We start from the raw sequence: 21,061 nt of genomic DNA on the forward strand, positions 1-21,061 counted from the left end.
TGGGGTATAATGGCAAAGACAGGGACTACCAGGGGCACACATATCTCTACCATCGGAACCCTTTTGAGAAGAAGCAGCAGCAGAATATCATTTTCTACCTCAGAGAGGGAGAGGCATGCCAGGAGGTCATGGGCACAGGGGTCCACTATATGATTTCAGTTGCATCCTGTGCAAAAACAGGGAAAACTAATTTCTGCTGGAAGGCAGAATAGTGGTTACCCCTGCAGGGGAAGTAGTGACTGGAAGGAAACATGAGGGGGATTCTGAGAGCTGGTAATGTTTTGCTTCTTCGTCAAGGGGCTGGTTACACCAGCATGCTCATTTTATAAAAACTTGAGTGCGGGCTTCCCTGGTGGCGCAGTGGTTGAGAGTCCACCTGCCGATGCAGGGGACCCGGGTTCGTGCCCCGGTCTGGGAAGATCCCATATGCTGCGGAGCGGCTGGGCCCGTGAGCCATGGTCACTGAGCCTGCGCGTCTGGAGCCTGTGCTCCGCAATGGGAGAGGCCACAACAGTGAGAGGCCCGTGTACCGCAAAAAACAAAAAAACAAAAAAGAAAACTTGAGTGCACTTAAGATTTGTGTGCTTTTCTGTATCTTACTTCAATAACAAGTTAAAACACACACACACACGCACACCTGTGTGGAAGATAAGCAGTCATTTCCCACTGCAAGCCCTTTGAAGTGCAGCCACATCAGCTAAGGGGGTAAGAGATTAGTGAGCTGGAGGCAAGGACCACCTGGTACCTGGCCAGACTTATTTCATTTCTCCCTCCATTCATTCACTCTTTCACTTATGGTTTATTTATTATCTCCTAAACATTGAACGCTGTACAACATGTAAGGGGATAAAAAGAATTATTAATAGCAGTAGCTTCCACCTATTGAGTGCTTACTTTGGAGTAGGCCCTGAACATACAGACCACTCACAATAATCCCATGAAGTATCATTACCCGCATCTATCAGTGAAAGAGCCTCAGAAAGGTTAACCAAGTTGTTCAAGGTCACATAGCAAGGAAGTGTCTAGATTTTCGTATGAACCTGAGTCTGTGTGAACCCAAAGCTGGGACACTTTTCACTGAGCTACGCTCTCCTCTAGGAATCTAGGGGGAGGAGTGATCTGTTCACAAATTGTTCTGCCACGAGCCTTCAGAGCTGGAGTCAGACTGGGTTCGAATTTTGGTCGCATCCTTTTCTGTGACCCTCGGCCGGTTCCTTCACTTTTAAGCCTCAGTTTCCCCATCTGTATAATGAGGGTAAAAATCACATTCTAGTGAACGCCTAGGCAGTCATTAATATTTTTGCAAAACTCGACCAGGGCCACAGTCAGGCATGGGCACGGGGTGGAAGGCGAATCCCTGACGCCCGTTATCTGAACCACTAGGGCCCGTTGGACTTAAGTGAGCCGGTGGGCCTTTATGGACCCGTTCGTGCTGGTAGAAAACGGGCCGGGCGAAGATCCAGCATCCCAAAGGACATCCAAAAAGGGTCACCGCCTGCAGACCTACGAGGTCGGCTATCCGGGTCGGCTCGGCCGGCGAGAAGAAGCAATATCGCGAGACCTGGCGGGACTAACAGGTTTCCAGGCCGGAAGTGAGGAGGCGGGCCCGAGGGAGTGCGCTCCTTTTGAAACCTGCGGGAGGGGAGAGTGAGTTGGAGGTCGCTGTCCCTTCTGGGAATCGGTCGAGCGCCGCAGGAGCGGGACGTTAGGTCAGCGGAGACCTCGGCCTGGGATTAGGCCGGGAGTGGCCACAGCTTCGTTCATTGGGCAGCTACCCGGGGCCGGCCACGCTCCGTGAGCCACTGTGACGAAGCCCCTTCTTGTCTCCCCAGAGCTCAGCCCGGGCCGCTGCACCTCCCTCCAAATGTGGATAAAGTTCCCACCCTTTGGCTCAGCCTTTTAAGGAGCCTTTGTGACAGCAGAGGTGGTTTGCTCTGACACTAACCAAACTTCACTTTCTGGACGCCCACTTACCCAGGCCCAGTCTATGGCCATGGAAGGAATCTTAGCAACGTGTTTACAAGATAATGTTTTTATAAAATTAGCAAAACTAAGATATTTTAACCCACATCTGTTAAGACAGCTGCCTCTTTCCACTGGGACTTTCCTATCTGGGAGCACTGAAGTAGCTAGGGCAGCTTGGGGCATTTTTAAGTAGGGTCTTCCCGTGAGTAGGGCTTGAGTGTGTCTACTTGGCCTGCCTTTGGGTTCTGGGTTGTGCAGAGTTCAGAGGAGTTATCTTTACTGAGAGGCCCAGTAAAGATAAAAGGGAAAAAGTTGTGTTTCTGAAGTGTCTCCAAATCTCCAATGGTGGCAGCCCTCATCCACCCCTGCCAGCGATGAAAGAAGGCCAGGATCTGGTGAGAGAGAACCATCAGAAGAACTGCAGCCATGGGTCCTCCCTCTGTGTCAGGGTAAGTTTGGAATTCTTGAACAGAAACAGAATCAGCTGGTGAACCGGCTGTGAGTGAATATGCATGCAAACATGTCTTTTGTTGTTTCTCAAGCCAAGTATATTTTTGGTCTGTTTCCCTGGAGACTGGAATAGGGAGAGGCTTTACCAAGTGTAGTATAATTTTGCCGACTCCACTTCCCTTCCAATTCCCCAAATTAGTCATCCTGTCTCTTCACCTGGATTGATTTTGTCCAAGGTCACTAACTTCTTTGTTGCTAAATCTAACTTTTCAGTCTTAATCTTAATTGACTCTCCTTTGCTACCAATGCTCTTTTCAAATGTAAGTCCTGTCCGCCTCTACTTAAAATCTTTCAGTGGCTCCCCTTTGCTTTTAGGATAAGACCCAAATCTCCAACCTGCATGGTCAGACCCAGTCCTCTCCAGTGTCGTCCCAGTCACACACACTGATCTTTCATTTCTCCAATGAGCCATGCTCTTTTCCCGATACAAAACTTTTGCACGTGTTCCTTCACCCATTTTATATGTGCCTCAGTTTATCTGTTAACACCTCAAAAACTGTGGGACAGTAAATTTCTGTTACTTAAGCCACTCAATTTATGGTACTTTGTTATGGCAGCTTTAGGAAACTAATACACTCACCAACACTTGTTATTTTCCATTTTAAAAATTACTATCATTACCATCCTTTTGGGTGTGACGTGGTATCTCATTATGGTTTTGGTTTGCATTTCCTTAATGCAAGTGATTTTGAACTTACTTTCACATGCTTATTAGCCATTTGTATATCTTCTTTGGTTAAGTGTCTATTCATATCTTCTCTTCATTTTTCAGTTGGATTATTTGTCTTTTTGTTATTGAGTTTTAGGAGTTCTTCTATATCTAGAAAGAAGTCCTTTATCCTTTATACGTTTTGCCAGCATTTTCTCCTCTGCTCAGGTGGTCTTTTCACTTTCTTGTTGGTGTTCTTTGAAGTACAAAAGTTTTTAATTTTGATGAAGTCCAATTTATCTATTTTTTCTTTTGTTGCTGTGCTTTTGGTATTTTATTTTCCATCTTGACCTAGCTCAAATGTTTCTTCCACAGGGAAGATAGCATTCCTCTGATGTATGCTCTCAAAAAACCATCTTTGTAATTACAAATTTATTGGAGAGATTTATTTGATTGTCTTTTCCTCTAGACTGTAAACTCCAGGAGAGTAGGGTCTGAATCTGCTTTCTCTCTTCCCATTTTGACCCCAGCAGAGTGCCTGCTATGTAGCAGGTGCTCAGAGTTGTTGAATGAATAAAATGTAGACTTGACTTTATGGACTATTCCCTGAAATGGAATGAAGAGTGAAATACTCTTCATGTGGTCTTGATAACATCCACCCTCCTGATCTCCTACTTCTAGGCTGCTCCTAGGGCTATTCTGCTGGTTCCTCTTCCTTTACCCATTCTGTGGTCACAGGCCCTCCTCTCTTCTCACCCTCCACACTCTCTTTGCCTCTGCTCCCAAGACTTTAATTACAAGTTGAAAGCTAATGACTCTCAAGTCTGTTTCCTACCTAGATGGTTCTTCTCAGCTGCAAACCTGCATGTCCCACTGAAAAAAATGTGTATGCTTTTTGTTGAGTGGAGTGTTCTATAAATGTCAATTAGGTCTAGTTTGTTGATAGTGCTCTTCATATCTTCTATATCCTTATGAATTTCTGTTAACTTGTTCTGTAAATTATTGGCAAAAGGATATTGAAATCTGAGTATAATTGTGGATTACTCCTTACAGTTCTATCAGTTTTTGCATTGTGAATCTCGGAGCTCTGTTTTTAGGTGCATAAACACTTAGGATTGTTATGTTCTTTTGATGACTTGACCCTTTTATCATTATAAATTACCTTCTTTACTCTTGGTTATGTTTTTTCTCTGAAATCTACTTTGATATTATTATAGCCACTCTGGCTTTCTTTTAGTACCAACATGGTATGTCTTTTTCTATACTTTTACCTATTCACGTCTTTATATTTAAAGTGTATTTATTTTAGGAGGCACATAGTTGGGTCTTTTTCTTTTGTAATCCAAACTGACAATCTCTCTCATTTAATTAATTCAATTACATTTAATGTGATTTTTAATATGGTTAGGTTGGTTATCACGTTGCTTGCTGTTGTTTTCTATTTGTCCTCTCCATTCTTTGTTCCCTTTTCCTCCTTTTCAGCCATCTTTTGGACTGAGTACTTTTTTTATTCTACTTTATTTGCTTCATTGGTTTTTTAGCTATAATTCTTTGTTTTTTTAGTGGCTGTGTAGGGTTTATAGTATACATCTTAAACTTACCACAGTCTGTGTCTTCAAGTTCACTAATCTTTTCTTCTGCAGTCTAATCTGTCACTAATTCCTTTCAGTGTATTATTCATCTCACACATTGTACTCTCATCTCTAGATGATTGATTTAGTTCTTTTAAAAACTATCTTCCATGTGTCTACTCTATTTCTGAACATATGGAGTTATAGGTATAATACCTGTTTTGATGTCCTTGTCTGCTAATCCTAACCTCTGTCTCAGTTGTAGGTTGGTTCAATTGACTGATTTTTCTCCTCCTTACAGGTGGTATTTTTCTGCTTCTTTGTAAGTCAGCTAATCTTTCATGGGGTGCCAAACATTGTGAATTTTACTTTGTTGGGTACTGTCTTATTTTCTATTCATTTGTGTTTGAACTTTGTTCTGGGATACAGTTAAGTTACTTGGAAACAATTTGATTCTTTTAATTCTTGTTTTAAGTTGGGCCATAAAGGAAATCTCAGCAAATTTTACAGGATTGAAATCTCTGCAAATTAGGCTAGAAGTCCATAATAAAAAATAACGACTTCCAGTTTCTGGGCTTAGAAGTCACTACTCTGTCCTAACAACAAATAAAAAGCTGAAAAAAACTGAAAAGTCAACAACTCTTCTTAAATCTGTAAGAGAAGTGAGGTCACAGGGCAAACCACTGTCGCCCAAATTGGAAGGACCAATGCAGAGAATCACAGCTTACTGTAGCAGAAGACCACAAGCTGAAGCTTCTGCAGGAACCAGTGCTGGGGTAGGAAACCTGAACTGTAGTTGATGAATTGCCGGAGGCTCAGTATAGACAATTCTGAGAGTTTAAAACTCCGAGGGGACTCATTCATTGAGAGGCTTCCACCTTTTTTAGGAGTATTACCTACCGTAGTTCTACCAGGTTCTCAAGTGAATCATGAGAAAAATCCCCCTGTGCTTCTGGCAGGGGAGGGGGAAAAGGAACCACTTTGAAATATACCAGAACATTCTGTTCTTTTTAACAAGGTCTGTCCTCAGGAGAAACTATTTAACCAGAGCTCAGAGCGTAACCTGCTGGGGTTTTATCAGAGCCTAACTGACCTGAGGGAAGGCTGGCTCTAGCCTTCCAATTGTGAGAAAGGAAATACTGAACTCCAGCCCCCGGCTAGCCATTCTGTCCCACCTAAGAGGGTAAAGGAGAATGAGAAGCATGTGTGAAGATCACAGTCCAGAATCACAGACTCACTAAAAGACTGAGACCTAATCATAGGACTGTAAAATGCTTTCCCTCCCCCTATACCTTACACCATATTACTAAAAGCTATTTACAACAGTTTCTCTTACCCAGTACATCATGCCTGACAACCAAGAAAAAAATCAAAAGTCATATTAAAAGACAAAAAACACAGTTTGAAGACACAGAGCAAGCATCAGAACTAGACTCAGATATGGCAGGGAGGTTGAAATTATCAGGCTGGGAATTAAAAACAACTATGATTAGTATGCTAGGAGCGCAGAGAGAGAAGGAAAATGACAAAGCAGCAACCTGGATATACATAAAGAAAGGAAGAGCACTGGAGAAGGAATAAGGATAGGTAAAATAAAAACTTTTATTTTTTAAATTTTCAATTGATCTATCAGATAACAATTTGTTTAAAATAATAATAGCAACAATTACTTTATATATATATTCTTATGCATATATATATTCTTATGCATGCTTATAAAAAAAGTGAAATGAATGTCAGCAATGATAAAGGGATCAGAGGGAGGAATTAGGATGATTTTGTTACTATACAGTATTCACACTACCTGTGAAGTGATATAATGTTATTTGATAGTGGTCTTGGATTAGCTGTAAATGTATATTACAAACTCTAGGGCAACCACTGAAAAAAAAGTTTTATAAAAAGCATAGTTGATATACTAAGAAAGGAGAGAAAATGGAATCATAAAATGCTCAAAACCACAAAAGGCAGAAAAATAGTGGAAGACAAAAAGTAGGGACAAAGAATAAGGCTGACAAATAGAAAACAGTAACATATATCATAAATATTAACCCAACTATATCAATAGTAATCATTTTGGACATCAAAGCTCTAAATGCACCAATTAAAAAACAGATTGTCAGGGTAGATAAAAAAACAAGAGCCAACTATATGTTGTCTACAAGATACACACTTTAAATACAAAGACACATATAAATTAAAAGTAAATGGATGGAGAAAGATGTACCATGCTAACAATAACTGAAAGAAAGTAGGGGGACTTCCCTGGTGGCACAGTGGTTAAGAATCAGCTTGCCATTGCAGGAGACATGGGTTCGAGCCCTGGTCTGGGAAGATCCCACATGCCAGAGAGCAGCTAAGCCTGTTGTGCGCCACAACTACTGAGCCTGCGTTCTAGAGCCCGTGAGCCACAACAACTGAAGCCCCCGTGCCTAGAGCCCATGCTCCACAGCAAGAGAAGCCACCGCAATGAGAAGCCTGTGCACTGCAAGGAAGAGTAGCCCCCGCTCGCCACAACTAGAGAAAGCCCGTGCGCAGCAACAAAGACGTAACACAGCCAAAAATAAATAAATAAATTCATAAAAAAGCAAGCCAAAATGAAACAACTTGAGCACTAGTTGCTTAAAAAAAAAAACCTAAAAAAAAAAAAAAGAAAGTAGGAATAGCTACATTAATTTCAGATAGAGCAGACTTCAGAGCAGAGAAGGTTATCAGGGATAAAGAGGGGTATTACATAATGATAAAGGAGTCAGTTCTCTAAGAAGACATAATAATCCTTAATGCATATGCACCTCACAACAGAGTGTCAAAATACATGAGGCAAAAACTGATAGAACTGCAAGGAAAAGAAGATGAATCCACTATTATGTTTAGAGACTTCTACCCCTCTATTGGAAATGGATTGATCAAGCAGGCAGAAAAGTCAGTAAGGATACAGTTGAACTCAACACCATCAAATAACTGGATATAATGGACATCTCATGGACTTCTTCATCCAACAACAGCACAAGGCACATTCTTCTCAAGCTTACATGGAACATTCACTAAGATAGACCACATTCTGGGCCATAAAATACACCTTAACGAATTTAAAAGAATAGAAATCATACAATGGAATTAAACTAGAGATCAATAACAGAAAGATAGTTGGAAAATCCCCAAATACTTGAAGATTAAACAACACACTTTTAAATAACACACAGGTCGAAAAAGAAATCTCAGAATAGCCAATACAATCTTGAAGGAGAGTGTGAAGTTGGAGGACTGACACTACCCAGCTTCAAGACCTACTATAAAGCTACAGCAATCAAGATAATGTGGTAGCAGTGATAGGACAGACAAATAGATCAATGGAACAGAATGGACAGAGCTGATAAAGACCCACGTCAATGCAGTCAACTGATCTTTGACAAAAGAGCAAGAGCAATACGATGGAGAAAAGACAGTCTTTCAGCAAATGGTGCTGGAACAACTGGACAGTCCATGTGCTAAAAAAATGAGTCTAGACAAAGACCTTCCACCTTCACAAAAGTTAACTCAAAATGGGTCACAGACTGTTTTTTGTTTCTTTTTATCTTTTTCTTGCCTTCTTTTGTATTGATCAGTATTTTTTTTTTTTTGAGGTACGCGGGCCTCTCACTGTTGTGGCCTCTCCCGTTGCAGAGCACAGGCTCCGGACGCGCAGGCTCAGCGGCCATGGCTCACGGGCCCAGCCGCTCTGCGGCATGTGGGATCTTCCTGGACCGGGGCACAAACCCGTGTCCCCTGCACCGGCAGGTGAACTCTCAACCACTGTGCCACCAGGGAAGCCCCTGATCAGTACTTTTTTATTATTCTGTCCTTCCTCTATAACTTGTTAGTTACACATTCACTGTTATTATTATTATTTTGTTACCCTAGATATTACAGCATACATCCTTAACTTAACAAAGTCTCCTTTAAATTAGTACTTTTACCTTTCTCTAGACAATTCAAGGACCTTACAACACTTTAATTCTGTTTAGCACCCTCCTGGCTTTCATACTATTGTTTATTCTAATATATTGTAAACCTCACAATAGATGACATTTATTGTTCTGAACAGTCATTATTCAATGAAATTTACCTACAAATTTACCCTTTTTTCTGCTTTTCATTCTTTCTACATTTCCCTTCTCTCTGGTAACTTGGTTCTCGAGGTCCTGGTTGCCTTGGTTGTTCTTTGATGTCATCAAACAGCTATGGTTTGTGTTTTATCTAGCTTTAATATTTGTTTTCAGTGAGAGAGTTATTCTGGTACTAGCTACTTCATCATAGCCTGAAACAGAGTTTCTTTCCTGGGTTCTTAATCTTTCCCTCAATTCTAGCTCTTTCTGCTTAGTGTAAAAAATCATGTATTCGGGCTTCCCTGGTGGCGCAGTGGTTGAGAGTCCGCCTGCCGATGCAGGGGACACGGGTTCGTGCCCTGGTCCGGGAAGATCCCACATGCCGCGGAGTGGCTGGGCACGTGAGCCATGGCCGCTGAGCCTGCGCTTCCAGAACCTGTGCTCCGCAATGGGAGAGGCCACAACAGTGAGAGGCCCGTGTAACGCAAAAAAAAAAAAAAGAAAGAAAGAAAGAAAAAAATCATATATTCACAATTCCCTAAACACAACCAGCCATTTCAGATCTCTGTGCCTTTGTTTATGCTGTTCCTTCTGCCTCTCCTCAACATCCTCCTTGTTTTTATGGCTAAAAGTCCCTTTAAGTCTCAGCTCATATTGACAAGTTTTCTGGGACGCTACCTCCACCCTTGCATCTTGGGTGAACCTCTGTTGTGTCAGTTATCACATTGTGCTATAACTGTTATCTATCCTCTACACCAGACTTACAGAGGATACTGTAGGGATTCCCGCACATAGTACAGTGCTTAGTACAGTACAAGACATTTTTTGAATGAATGAATGACAAGCATATCCTTCAGATGATCCTTCTCAAATCTTGTGCTAGTTAGGCTCCTCTGATTGCAAGGGATGGAGACACCCTCCCCACTATAGATTTATTCTGATATCACTTTATTCTAATATCATCATCTACATCATCTACATGTGGCAAGAAGTTCAATAAATATTTTATAAGAAACCAAGAACAGTTAATCCTTATGTAGCCTGGGGCATAATTTGAGAACTAGAAGGTGAGTTAGAACCTTAAGTAAACTTGTGACTGGGTCACAGGGTTATCATGCCCACAACATCATAAGTGCTTCAGTTCCCTGCCATCATGGGGACTCAGCTTGTTTCTTTCTTTGATTCTCCTACTCTCCCTGATGGCGGCCAACCCCTCAACCTCTTCTCTGAATATCATTTGCTTGTTCATTGATTTTGCTTACTCATAGCTTCTGCTTCTTTGTGGCCTCAAAACCTCTGCACTTGTCCCATCTTTTTGTGTTCACTCAGTTTCTCAACCTGTCATCAACTTCCGACTTCTGCATCTCAGTTTCAGCTCCACAAGAGAGCGATCTGATTGGTTCGTTTAGACAGCGTCAATTCTCTTGGCAAAGCTCTTATGCCAGGTCACATCATGGCCACCATTCTTTCATTTATTTGCCTATTTAACAAATATGCACAGGCCACTGGCTCACTTCTAGATAAGCTATCATAAGTTAGGTGCCCAATCCTGGGCTAGTAGCCGTGGTTGGGGTAGAGTGGAGGACAAGGTCATAAAGTGGTAACAGTGTAGAGATCTGTATTTAAGAAACTGTCTTAGGACGGGGCTGTGGCCATACCATGCATTCTAAGCCTTGGCCAGTTCAGGAAACAAATTCCAGCAAGGCTTTTGAAAATAATTCAAAATTGAGAACGCTGGTGCTGAGCGAACGGTATCTTATGTTCTGGAGAGTAAGAGTGTCTTTTGTTTGAGATATGAGTACTGCAGGTGACAGAGTTAGTTTGGGGGATGGGAAACAGAGTTCATTTTAAGATGAAAACTAAAGAGTTGATTTGTATTGTGGCCTGGTGAGTGGTTGTCCCACCTTTGCTGCAGGAACACCTGTAAAGTCAAGATTCCCTAAGAAATTCTGTCCCCTAAAACCATGAGATACGTCTTGGTCTGGAAGATGTTCTGAGGAAAGAAGCTTAGAATGTTTGATTTTGGATTAAATGCACAGTTCAGAAATTTTTAAAAACTGATCCACAGATTCATTGTTGAAATGATCCTCCTGGATGCTGAATAGTATTAGCCCAAACTGGGGCTTTGATATTGACACGTTCTTTCCTATGAACAGGTGCAGCTTACTTCCTCCCACCTTTCTTCCCTCCCTCCCTCCCTCCCTCCCTCCTTTCCTTCCTTCCTTCCTTCCTCTTTCAAATATTTTCCTTTTTTCAAAAAATCAAGAAATACATCACATACACTTAAATATATTTATTACATGAATATATGTCGTTTAAAGATTAATCATCCAATGAACATTCATGTACCCACTATTTAGGTTAAGAAGCAGAACATTCTGAGGGTTCCATACGCTCCCTGTGGACCCTTCCACAGTTACATCCCCCTTCTTCCTCCACAGAGACAACCTCTGCCTGTCTTCTGTGTTAGTTCTATCTTCTAGTCTCTATAATTATCCTTATAATTTCTAATACCTTGGTATTCCTATTGTTTTGTTTCATAAAACAGTAACATGCACAAAGCTGGGTTAGTAAGGACAGTGTATCGTTGCCTCTTTAGATGAAGGTCCTCAGGAGAAGGTGAAACGATGACCTCTGGGTCAGAGGTGACCTCATGTTCACTGAAAGTTTACAGGGCAAAGTCACAAGTGAGTCTGTGGGAAATAGGACTCATCAAAATTGGCCTACATGGCAGGGTGAAGTGTCAGACAAATACTGGACATCAGGCAGGATATGGTCAGGAAGAGTGGGCGGCTCTGTACTCTGTGATTTGAAGTTCCTATGGCCTACTTGCAGCTCTCAGGAATGGGTCAGAGCAAAACATTTTTGTGAGAGTGAAATAAATATCTTCAAACAATGCAGGCGGGAGGGCATCAAGGGAAGAGCAGGGACTTCATCCACACATGGTCAAGACAAGCCTCCTGGTGATGCTGCAAACGCCAGAAGCAGCTAAAGGTTTATAGTCAACCAGAAGGGCTGTGGGAATGAGCCCCTCAAAAAGAAGAGGTGGAAAGCCTTCAGCATCTGTGATGCTGCTGCTGCTGGTGATGGTGACGATGGTAGCCGAATGCTCACTCTGAGCCCTGCATGGTGCTAAGCAGTGTCCATTTTTGTCTCATTTAATCTTCGTAACAAGAGATAGATATTAATATAATGCTTGTTGTCCAAATGAAGAGATTGAGCATCTGAGAGTTTCTTAATTAAGAAACTGGCCCAGTGTCACATAGCTGGTAAATTGCTTCAGATGTTTTCCAGGGATCAAGGCCACATTATCTGCTGGGAGAGAGATGAAGAGACTAGCACAGGTGGTGTACTGATGGGAGCATGCTTAAGTTAGTGGCGGTAATAACAAAAATAGGGGCATTCCCTGGTGGTCCAGTGGTTAGAACTCAGTGCTTTCACTGCCAAGGGCCCGGGTTCAATCCCTGGTTGGGGAACTAAAATCCCACAAGCTCTGTGGCCAAAAAAAAAAAAAAAAAAAAAACATTTACTGGATGTGCACTAAGTACCTGACATAGTGCTAAGCACTTTTACATGCATTAATTTGAGGTGAAATAATACCCAGATACACAGAACTGGCACATGAGGCACAAAGCTTGAGGCTTTTGGAAAACTTAGAAATACCCTCTGGCTACATCAAACAGGTAAAAAAATCCTAGCTGTACTGTAGATGTTTCTTCTGATCAGAGGTATCCATTTATTCAAAATTTATTTATGAAATGCCTCTTGTCTCCCAGGTACTGTTTTAGGCACTGAGGACATAGCAGAGAACGGAACAGGCTCAAGGAGAAGAGGAAAGTTCAGAAACATAAAGGGAAATAAAGAAATATTCAGAAGCATCTGAATTTTTGACCCTCTGATCAACACCACCAGAAAAGGAAAAAGAGAAGTACTATTACATTTGCTACTGGTACTACAAAACTGTGCCCTTACCTAACTTCATTTCAGCAAGCCTTTACTGTGAACTATTAATGTGCCAGGCACCATGTGCAGAGGCACTGGCCCAAAGATGAAGAAGATGAGGTTTCTGTCCTTGGGAAGCGCAGTGTGGGAGACAGACGGGTAGGCGGATAATTATATTACAGATGATTCGTGCTATGATTGAGGTGTGAACAAAATTCTGTAGGAGCAGAGAAGAGTGAATAATTCTGCCTGGGGGTGTCAGATAACGTTTAATGGAGGAGAAGACATCTTACCTGGGTCTAAGGGAGGCTAGGAGATGGCCAGGTGGAGATGGAGAGAAAAGACATCTAGGGAGGAGTCATTTGTGGATAGAATGATGAAGTTACAGTGCTAAGTTCTGAAATATGGACTGCACACGGACAGCCTGGATCCCTCAGACAATGGTGGGGTGGGGTAGTCCACAGGGTTAATGATTTATTGAAAAGGAGGATTGAGGCTTGTGTTGCTACCAGTTAAAATAACTGAGTTGATAAGCAACCCACTGACTGTTTCTCTGTGCAGAAACCGTTCAGGCGTCCACCATAGTTTTCCCACTCTATGTTTAAGCTAAAGTATCAAAAAGACTTAAAGCACTGCTGTACATATTTGGGGAGGGCAGTGTAAGTTGGTACAGCCCACATGAAAAGCAGATTGTCAGTATCTATAAAATTACAAATGCTGCATATATCTTGTGACCAAGCAGTTTCACTTCTAGGAATTTATCTTCAGATGCACTCACTGGCACATGAAATAACTTATGCACGAGTATCCATCGCATCTTGTTTGTTATAGCAAAAGACTGAATACAAATTAAATGTTCATCAGGAGGGGACTGGTTAAATAAATTATGGTATCTCTTTAAAATGGGATACTATTCAGTTTAAAAAGAAAACAAAGAATAAGGTAGCTCTTTATAATCCTGTTTGGAATGATACATTGTCAAATTAAAAAAAGCAAGGGGCAGACCATTTATATAAAATGGGAATGGAGAGAAGTCAGGTCTTCCATGGAGTGTTCCAGCGGTTGAATTAAAGAACCCTGGGCTGCCCTGCCTCCAGACTCCTTGTGATAGGTGACAAGAAAGGTCAGCTGAGAAGGAGTCTTCTGTGACTTGTAGCCAAAAGCATACAGACACAAACCTGAGGTCTGCAGAGGTCTTTGTGTTTGGACCAGGAATAATGCAGAAGAGGGGGTTAAATCTTTGACTTGCAGAAATTCTCCAGTTGACTCCATTTTAACTCCAGTGGGCATCCCCAAGTGCTTCTTCCCTCTGGGTATCCTGAGCTCTGTATCTCAGAGCAGCCAGTCATTCACGTGATGCAGCTGTGGGGATTTCTGTGCAGAGATGCAATCTGGCAGAATTCAACTTGCCTTCTTTTAAAATACAACCTCATCAAAGCAAGAGCGCTAAAAGCCTGATAGAATCTATTTGTAGTCAGGGGCACGAGGGCAATACACCGGATGCTAGAATCAAACCTGGCCATTCTCCGCCCACAGGAGGACCCAGATAATCCTGACCTGCCATAGTGACTATAGAGCTGAGAAGTCTCTGGATCAAGCTTCATGTGGTCTGAGAACTTGTCCACACGGCTGACACTGTCCTGTCAGTATCTTCCAGACAGTTTTGAGGACTCACTGTCACTCACTTATCTTTTCTTTCAAGAAAGTTATTTGTCCCTGGCACTCTGCTAGGTACTGGAGATACAACAGTGAGCAAAACTGGAGTGGCCTTGCCTGTATTGACTTACAGTCTAAAGGAGGAGATGGGAATTAGTTGAATAATTATCAAATAGGTGTACAATTACAACTGAGCTAAGTATTGTAAAGGAAGCGTTCATGGTGGATAAGAGTGGTTAAGAAAGATACCTATATTAGAATGGGATCCGAGAAGGCCTACCTGAGGAAATGACACTTGAGCTGACATCTGAAGAATGAGTGAGAGTTAATTAGGTGATGTCGGAGAAAAGCATTCCAGCAGAAGGAATAGTTCCTGCAAAGGCTCTGGGGTTGGGCGTAGCATAGAACACTCGAGGAATTGGAAGAAGGCCAGTGTGGTTGGAGGGCAGAGAGTGAGGGGGTGTGCTGGGAGGCGAGGCTGAAGCCTGGAAAGGCAAAACCAAGAGACATGTAAAGTATTTTTGTAAGAGCGATGGAAAGCCATTTGTAGTACAGAGTGTTGGTTGTTCCCGAATATCCGTTTTCCCCTCTGTTCCTTTAGTATTCGAGTCCCAGAGTTTTGGTTACCCAGTTAAAGACTATTTTCCAGACTCATTTGCATACAGATTTGCCCATGTGACCAAGTTCTGACCAGTGGGTTGTGAGCAGAAGGACAGGCTTCCATTTGCTCCTATTTTCTTCTCACTGGCTGGTGTACAGACATGATGGTCCGGGCTGGAGGAGTCATCCTAGACCATGAGGTGGAAGCCATATGCCGAGGATGGCAAAGCAACAAGATAGAGGGAAACTGCCTCCGCATCACCATGGAGTAGCCCTAGCAGCCCCAGACTGTTAAACTCAGACTATATATGACAAGGTAATAAATTTCTAACCTGTGTAAACTACATTTTTTGGTCTTTATCATAGAAGTTACGCCTATATTCTTAGTGACTGTTACAGACTGAATGTTTGTGCCCCCTCAAAGTTCATATCGTGAAATCCTAACCCCCAGTGGTATTAGGAGGTGGGACCTTTGGGAGGTGATTAGGTCATGAGGGTGGAGCTCTCATGAATGGGATTAGTGTCTTTATAAAAGAGGCTCCAGAGACTCTCTTGCCCCTTCTACCATGTGAGGACACAGTGAGAAGACGGTCATCTGTGATCTAGGAAGGGGCCTTGCAGCAGACATCGAATCTGCCAGCACCTTGATTTTGGACTTCCCAGCCTCCAGAACTGTGAGAAATAAATGTTTGTTATTTAAGCCACCAGTCTATGGTATTTTTGTTATGGCAGCCTGAAAGGACTAAGACACTGGTACAGCACTGAAGTGTTCTAGGTGACAGAATCAGATTTCCCTCTTGAAATGGTCACTCTGGCTGCTGTGTGGAAGGTAAAAGCAGTGAGAACAGTCAGAAGCTATCGCAGCCCCCATCAAGGAGGCTGGTATCTTGGACCTGCAAAGTAGCTACGAAGATTGGACCGGACGCCGTTAGAACACCTTTCGCCTGGTGTAGTGGAAAGAGCATGGACTCTGGCCTCAGGGAGAACTAAGTTCTGCTCCTGGATCCACTACTCTGTAGCTGTGACCTTGGGCAAGTTACTTAGCATCTTTGAGTCTCATCTATAAATTCAAATTGAGGTTCTTTTTAGGGGCTGTATGGTTAAGTTTAAGATGGCCTTCAGAACTGAACTGCAACATTAGCTCTTCCCTGGGTCTTCAGCTTGCCAACCTATCCCCAGAGACTTTGGACTTGCCAGTCTCCATAATCACTCTCTCCTCAAGATAAATGAGCCAATTCCTTAAGATAAATCCCCCCTCCCAACTATCTATCTATCTACACATCCTATTAGTTTTGTTTCTCTGGAGAACCCTAATACAGGAATAAACTCTCTATTGGTTTATAATATACATACAGCAGAGTGCACAAATATGAAGGGCACAGCTCAATGAATTTGTACAAAGTTAACACAATCAACCACTATCCACAAGAAGATATAAAACATTGGGAAAAGAAAACAAAAAAAAGAAAAAAAAACCATTGGAATTCCAAGATATAAAACATTGGAATTCTGTGAAACATTGTGGCATATTGTTTTAGATAGCAAAACTAAAAACCCATGGATAATGTTTACAACAAAATTAGGTGGTAAGGTATCCCCACGAAGCCCAAAATACAAGTGGGTGAGGACAAGGCAGCAAGACGGAATTGGCAACTGTGCAGAAGAAAGCAGAGGGAAGTAGTGGGCTTCTTATGAAACAGAACAGGAGGGACATAAAAATAACCGGTAGGTGTTCATGCGTTAATTTTGAGAAAGCAGAAACTGGGCGGGGTTTTACCTAATTCAATCATGGGTGAGTGCAAGCAGCCTACAGGAAGGTCTGAAATAAATGGAGCTCTCTAGCCCTTGTGAACTCCCAAGACGGCCATCAGTCAGGGCTCTCTGCCAGGACAGGAGCCCATGCTGAGAAGAAAGTACTTGGAGAAGAATCGAAATTGGGCAGGATAGGTACAACAAAGATAAAGACAAGACAAGGCCCAGACAAGAATGGGGAAGGGAGTAGAGCTAGGAAATCTGAGAAAGCATGCTGCCACCTATTTTATTACTGCATGAAAATAGCAGAAAAAGGAACTCTGTGAAGTTAGAAGACTCACTCTGACCCATGTTTCCCTCTAAAGATTCAGGATAATCAATTTCATGTAAAAATAAACAACAGAAAAGTACTGAGTCCAAATCAATTACAAAGTTATAAGAAAATAAGCAGAACCTACCGGCAAAGAAAGCATGTCAGAAAGACATGCCCACAGGGCAGATAAAAACTGTGACCTGAACTATTTAGAAAGAAGATAAAAGATGTTTAAAATAATACAAGACATAAAAGGATAAGACAAATCAAGTTAGAGATGGTCTGAAATGAGATGACAGAACTCAGAAAAGAATTAGAAATGAACTAAAAGTAATTTCAGAAGGAAAGGCTAAACTGTAAAAACACTAGAGTGAAGTAACACAGCAGATAACTCTTAAGAGAAATAGAAGGTGAAAAGGAAGAAGACATTAGAAATTGACATGAAATTTTAAAAGAGATGAAAAGGACTCAAAGAAAAAGAAAATTCCAAATATTGAAAATAGGTGAGTAAGACTTAACACACAGTAAATAGAAATCTCTGAGGAAGAAAATCTAGGCAAGGAAACAGAATGGATACCATGGGAAGGCCAGCCCTCAGGAAGGAACTGAGGCCTTCTGCCAACAACCACTTGAATGAGCTTGGGTGTGGGTCTTCCAGCCCCAGTCAGTGACTGCAGTCCCCTCTTTGTAATCTTCATTATAACTTCATGAGAGACCCTGAACCAGAATGACCCAGCTAAGCCACTCCTAAATTCTTGATCTCAGAAGCTGGGAGGTAATGTGTCATTGCAAGCCACTACATTTCGGAGTGATTTTTTTTTTTTTAATGCAGCAATGGATAACTAATGGAATGGGCATTATATAATGGATAGCTTCCAGTTGGGGCTATTTCAGTGTCCCTGCTAAGCACATCCTAGTATATGCCTTATGGTGAATATATATGCATTTCTGTAGGTTATAAACCTAGGAGTGAAAATGCTGGGTCACAGGATATACATATGTAAAGCTTTAGTAGGTACTGCAAAAGTGTTTTCCGCAGTGTTCGTATCAATTTACACTCTCACCAGCAGTGTATAAGAGTCCCTGTTGCTCATATTCTTACCAACACTTGCTATTTTCTGTCTGTTTTCATTTTAGTCATTGTGATGGATTGTACTGGAATCTCACTGTAGTTTTAATTTACATTTTTCCTAGTGTCTGATGAGGTATAGTACCTTTTCAAAAGCTTAGTGGCCATTTAGACTTTCCATTTATAAAACACCTGTTCAAGTCTTCTACCCATTTAAAAAATTGAGTTATCGGGCTTCCCTGGTGGTGCAGTGGTTGAGAGTCCGCCTGCCGAGGCAGGGGACACGGGTTCATACCCCGGTCCGGGAAGATCCCACATGCCGCGGATAGGCTGGGCCCATGAGCCATGGCCGCTAAGCCTGCGCGTCCGGAGCCTGTGCTCTGCAACGGGAGAGGCCACAACAGTGAGAGGCCCGCGTACTGCAAAAAAAAATAAAATTAAATTTAAAAAAATTGAGTTGTCTGTCTTTTCCTGATTGATTTATTCTTTTTATAGTTCTGAGATTCATTTTATATTCGTAACCAGTCCTTTGGCAGATGTATAATATTTCTTCTCCCACTCTCTGGGTTTCCTTTTCACTCTCTCAATGACTTTTTTTTCCTTTTTTTAAAAAAATAAATTCATTTATTTTTGGCTGCGTTGGGTCCTCGTTGCTGCACGCAGGCGGTGTGTGGTCTTCTCATTGCGGTGGCTTCTCATTGCAGAGCACAGGCTCTAGGCGCGGGGGCTTCAGTAGTTGTGGCACACAGGCTCAGTAGTTGTGGCACACGGGCTTAGTTGCTCCACGGCATGTGGGATCTTCCCGGACCAGGGCTGGAACCTGTGTCCCCTGCATTGGCAGGCAGATTCTTAACCACTGCACCACCAGGGAAGTCCCTCAATGATGACTTTCGATAAACAGAAGTTCTTTTTTTTAAAATTAATTAATTAATTAATTAATTTTTGGCTGCATTGGGTCTTCGTTGCTGTGTGCGAGCTTTCTTTAGTTGCGGCGAGCGGTGGCTACTGTTTGTTGCGGTGTGCAGGCTTCTCATTGCAGTGGCTTCTTTTGTTGCAGAGCACGGGTTCTAGGCACACGGGCTTCAGTAGTTATGGCTTGCAGGCTCTAGAGCGCAGGTCAGTAGTTGTGGCGCACGGGCTTAGTTGGTCCGTGGCATGTGGGATCTTCCTGGACCAGGGCTCGAACCCATGTCCCGTGGCTCGAACCCATGTCCCCTGCATTGGCAGGTGGATTCTTAACCACTGTGCCACCAGGGAAGCCCCTAAACAGAAGCTCTTAATTTTAGTGTAGTCCAGTTTATCAATCACTTTTCATATGGTTAGTTATTTTAAATTTTATGTTCTATTTACAAAATATTTGCCTACTCTAAGTCATGAAAACATTTTCTTAAGTTATCATCAAGAAGCTCTATTCAGTCTATGATCCATTTAGAATTGATTTTTGTGTATGGTGTGAGGTAAAGATTAAGATTTACAGTTGCTCCAGCACCATTTATTGAAAATAAAATCATTTCCCCAGGGTATTAGAACTTTATCATAAATCAGGTGACCGTACATTTAGGGATCTGTTCATGGAGTTTGCTCCATTTGTCTATCCTTGCCCCAATACCATGCTGTTTTAGTTATTATAGATTTATAATAAGTTTTGATATCTGTTACCTGGTAGATAAGCTTTCCAACTTCTTTTTCTTCAATATTGTCTTTGCTGTTTTGGCTGTTTGATTTCCATATAAATTTTAGAGTCAGCCTGTCAATTTCCATTGAAACATCTACTGGGATTTTGATTGGGATTGCATTCAATCTCTTGATAAATTTGGGGGAAATGAATACACTATTGAGTCTTACAAGCCATTAGTATGCTTTTTCTCTGTTTATTTAGGTTTTCTTTAATTTTTCTCACTAATGTTTCCTAGTTTTGCGTGTAGAATCTTGAATGTTTTTCATTAGATTTACTCCTAGGTGTTTGATGCTTTTTGATGCTGTGTTAAATGACATCATTTAAAAAATTTCAATTCTAATTGTTATTGCTTATATGTAGAAATACACTTGATTTTTAAATATTGACCCTTATATCTAGTGACCTTGATAAATTCTTTTGTTAGTTTTGTACATTCTTCTTTTTACTTTCTTCACACACAGTCTTGTAGTCTCTAAATAAGAAAGTTTTCTGTCCATCTTTATACATTTTATTTTTTTTCAGCTCAGATCTCTGGTATAATGTTGAATAGAAGTAATGACATTCTTGTCTTGGTCTTAATATCAGGAGGAAATCTTACAATATTTCACTAGTAATTATAATACCTGATGTGGTGGTGGCAGTGCACAGTGTCGGATCTGATCCTGTGAGAAGGGCATCTGCATAGGAGAGTGACCTGGCCTGGGGCCTAGGAGCCTGAATGGGGTGACAAGGACATCCCAGCAGAAGGGTGGTACAGTACAGGGTGTCAGAGCCTAGGAAGACTAAGGAGGGCATGTTAGGCAGCCTGGTGTGGTGTGTTGGTGCCGCAACAGAGGGAGGAAGACGTCCACGCATGGTAAAAGGTATTAGACCCCAGGAGGAGTAAGGAGAGCTTTTACATAAGGGATGGCCTGGCACGGGGTATCAGAACCCAAGTGGAGTTAGAAGGACATTTATGGAAGATTTGCAGAGAAGGGAAAGTGGAGGTGACAGGAGATTGGTAACATACAAAGGGATGGATACAGTTGGGAAATATATTGAGGAAAATGGGAACCAGGTTTCTTACTGTTAGAGAAAGAGGTTATAAATATGAAAAGAGGTACATATGAAAAGAGGTACAACTACAATGAATGCTGGAAGGTGAGATTAGAATTGGAGGTATTAGTGTGAATTTAAAGTTTTCAACGTACACAGATTGATATAGGGGTGTGTGTGTGTGTGTGTGTGTGTGTGTACACATGCATATATTTCTTAGCTCTGTCCATTAAGAA

General features: G+C 41.8%; 1 long non-coding RNA gene across 1 annotated transcript; it reads left to right on the top strand.

Annotated features, from left to right (window-relative positions):
- The first annotated feature begins 1,625 nt into the window (after window positions 1-1,625).
- On the top strand, window positions 1,626-15,673 carry LOC117201092 (uncharacterized). The gene is made up of 2 exons (XR_004483049.2): window positions 1,626-2,414; window positions 12,557-15,673. It is a non-coding gene; the product is annotated as an uncharacterized LOC117201092 (long non-coding RNA).
- Window positions 15,674-21,061: the final 5,388 nt, after the last annotated feature.

The sequence above is a fragment of the Orcinus orca genome, chromosome 7 (assembly GCF_937001465.1).
Source record: "Orcinus orca chromosome 7, mOrcOrc1.1, whole genome shotgun sequence".
Taxonomy (NCBI): domain Eukaryota; kingdom Metazoa; phylum Chordata; class Mammalia; order Artiodactyla; family Delphinidae; genus Orcinus; species Orcinus orca.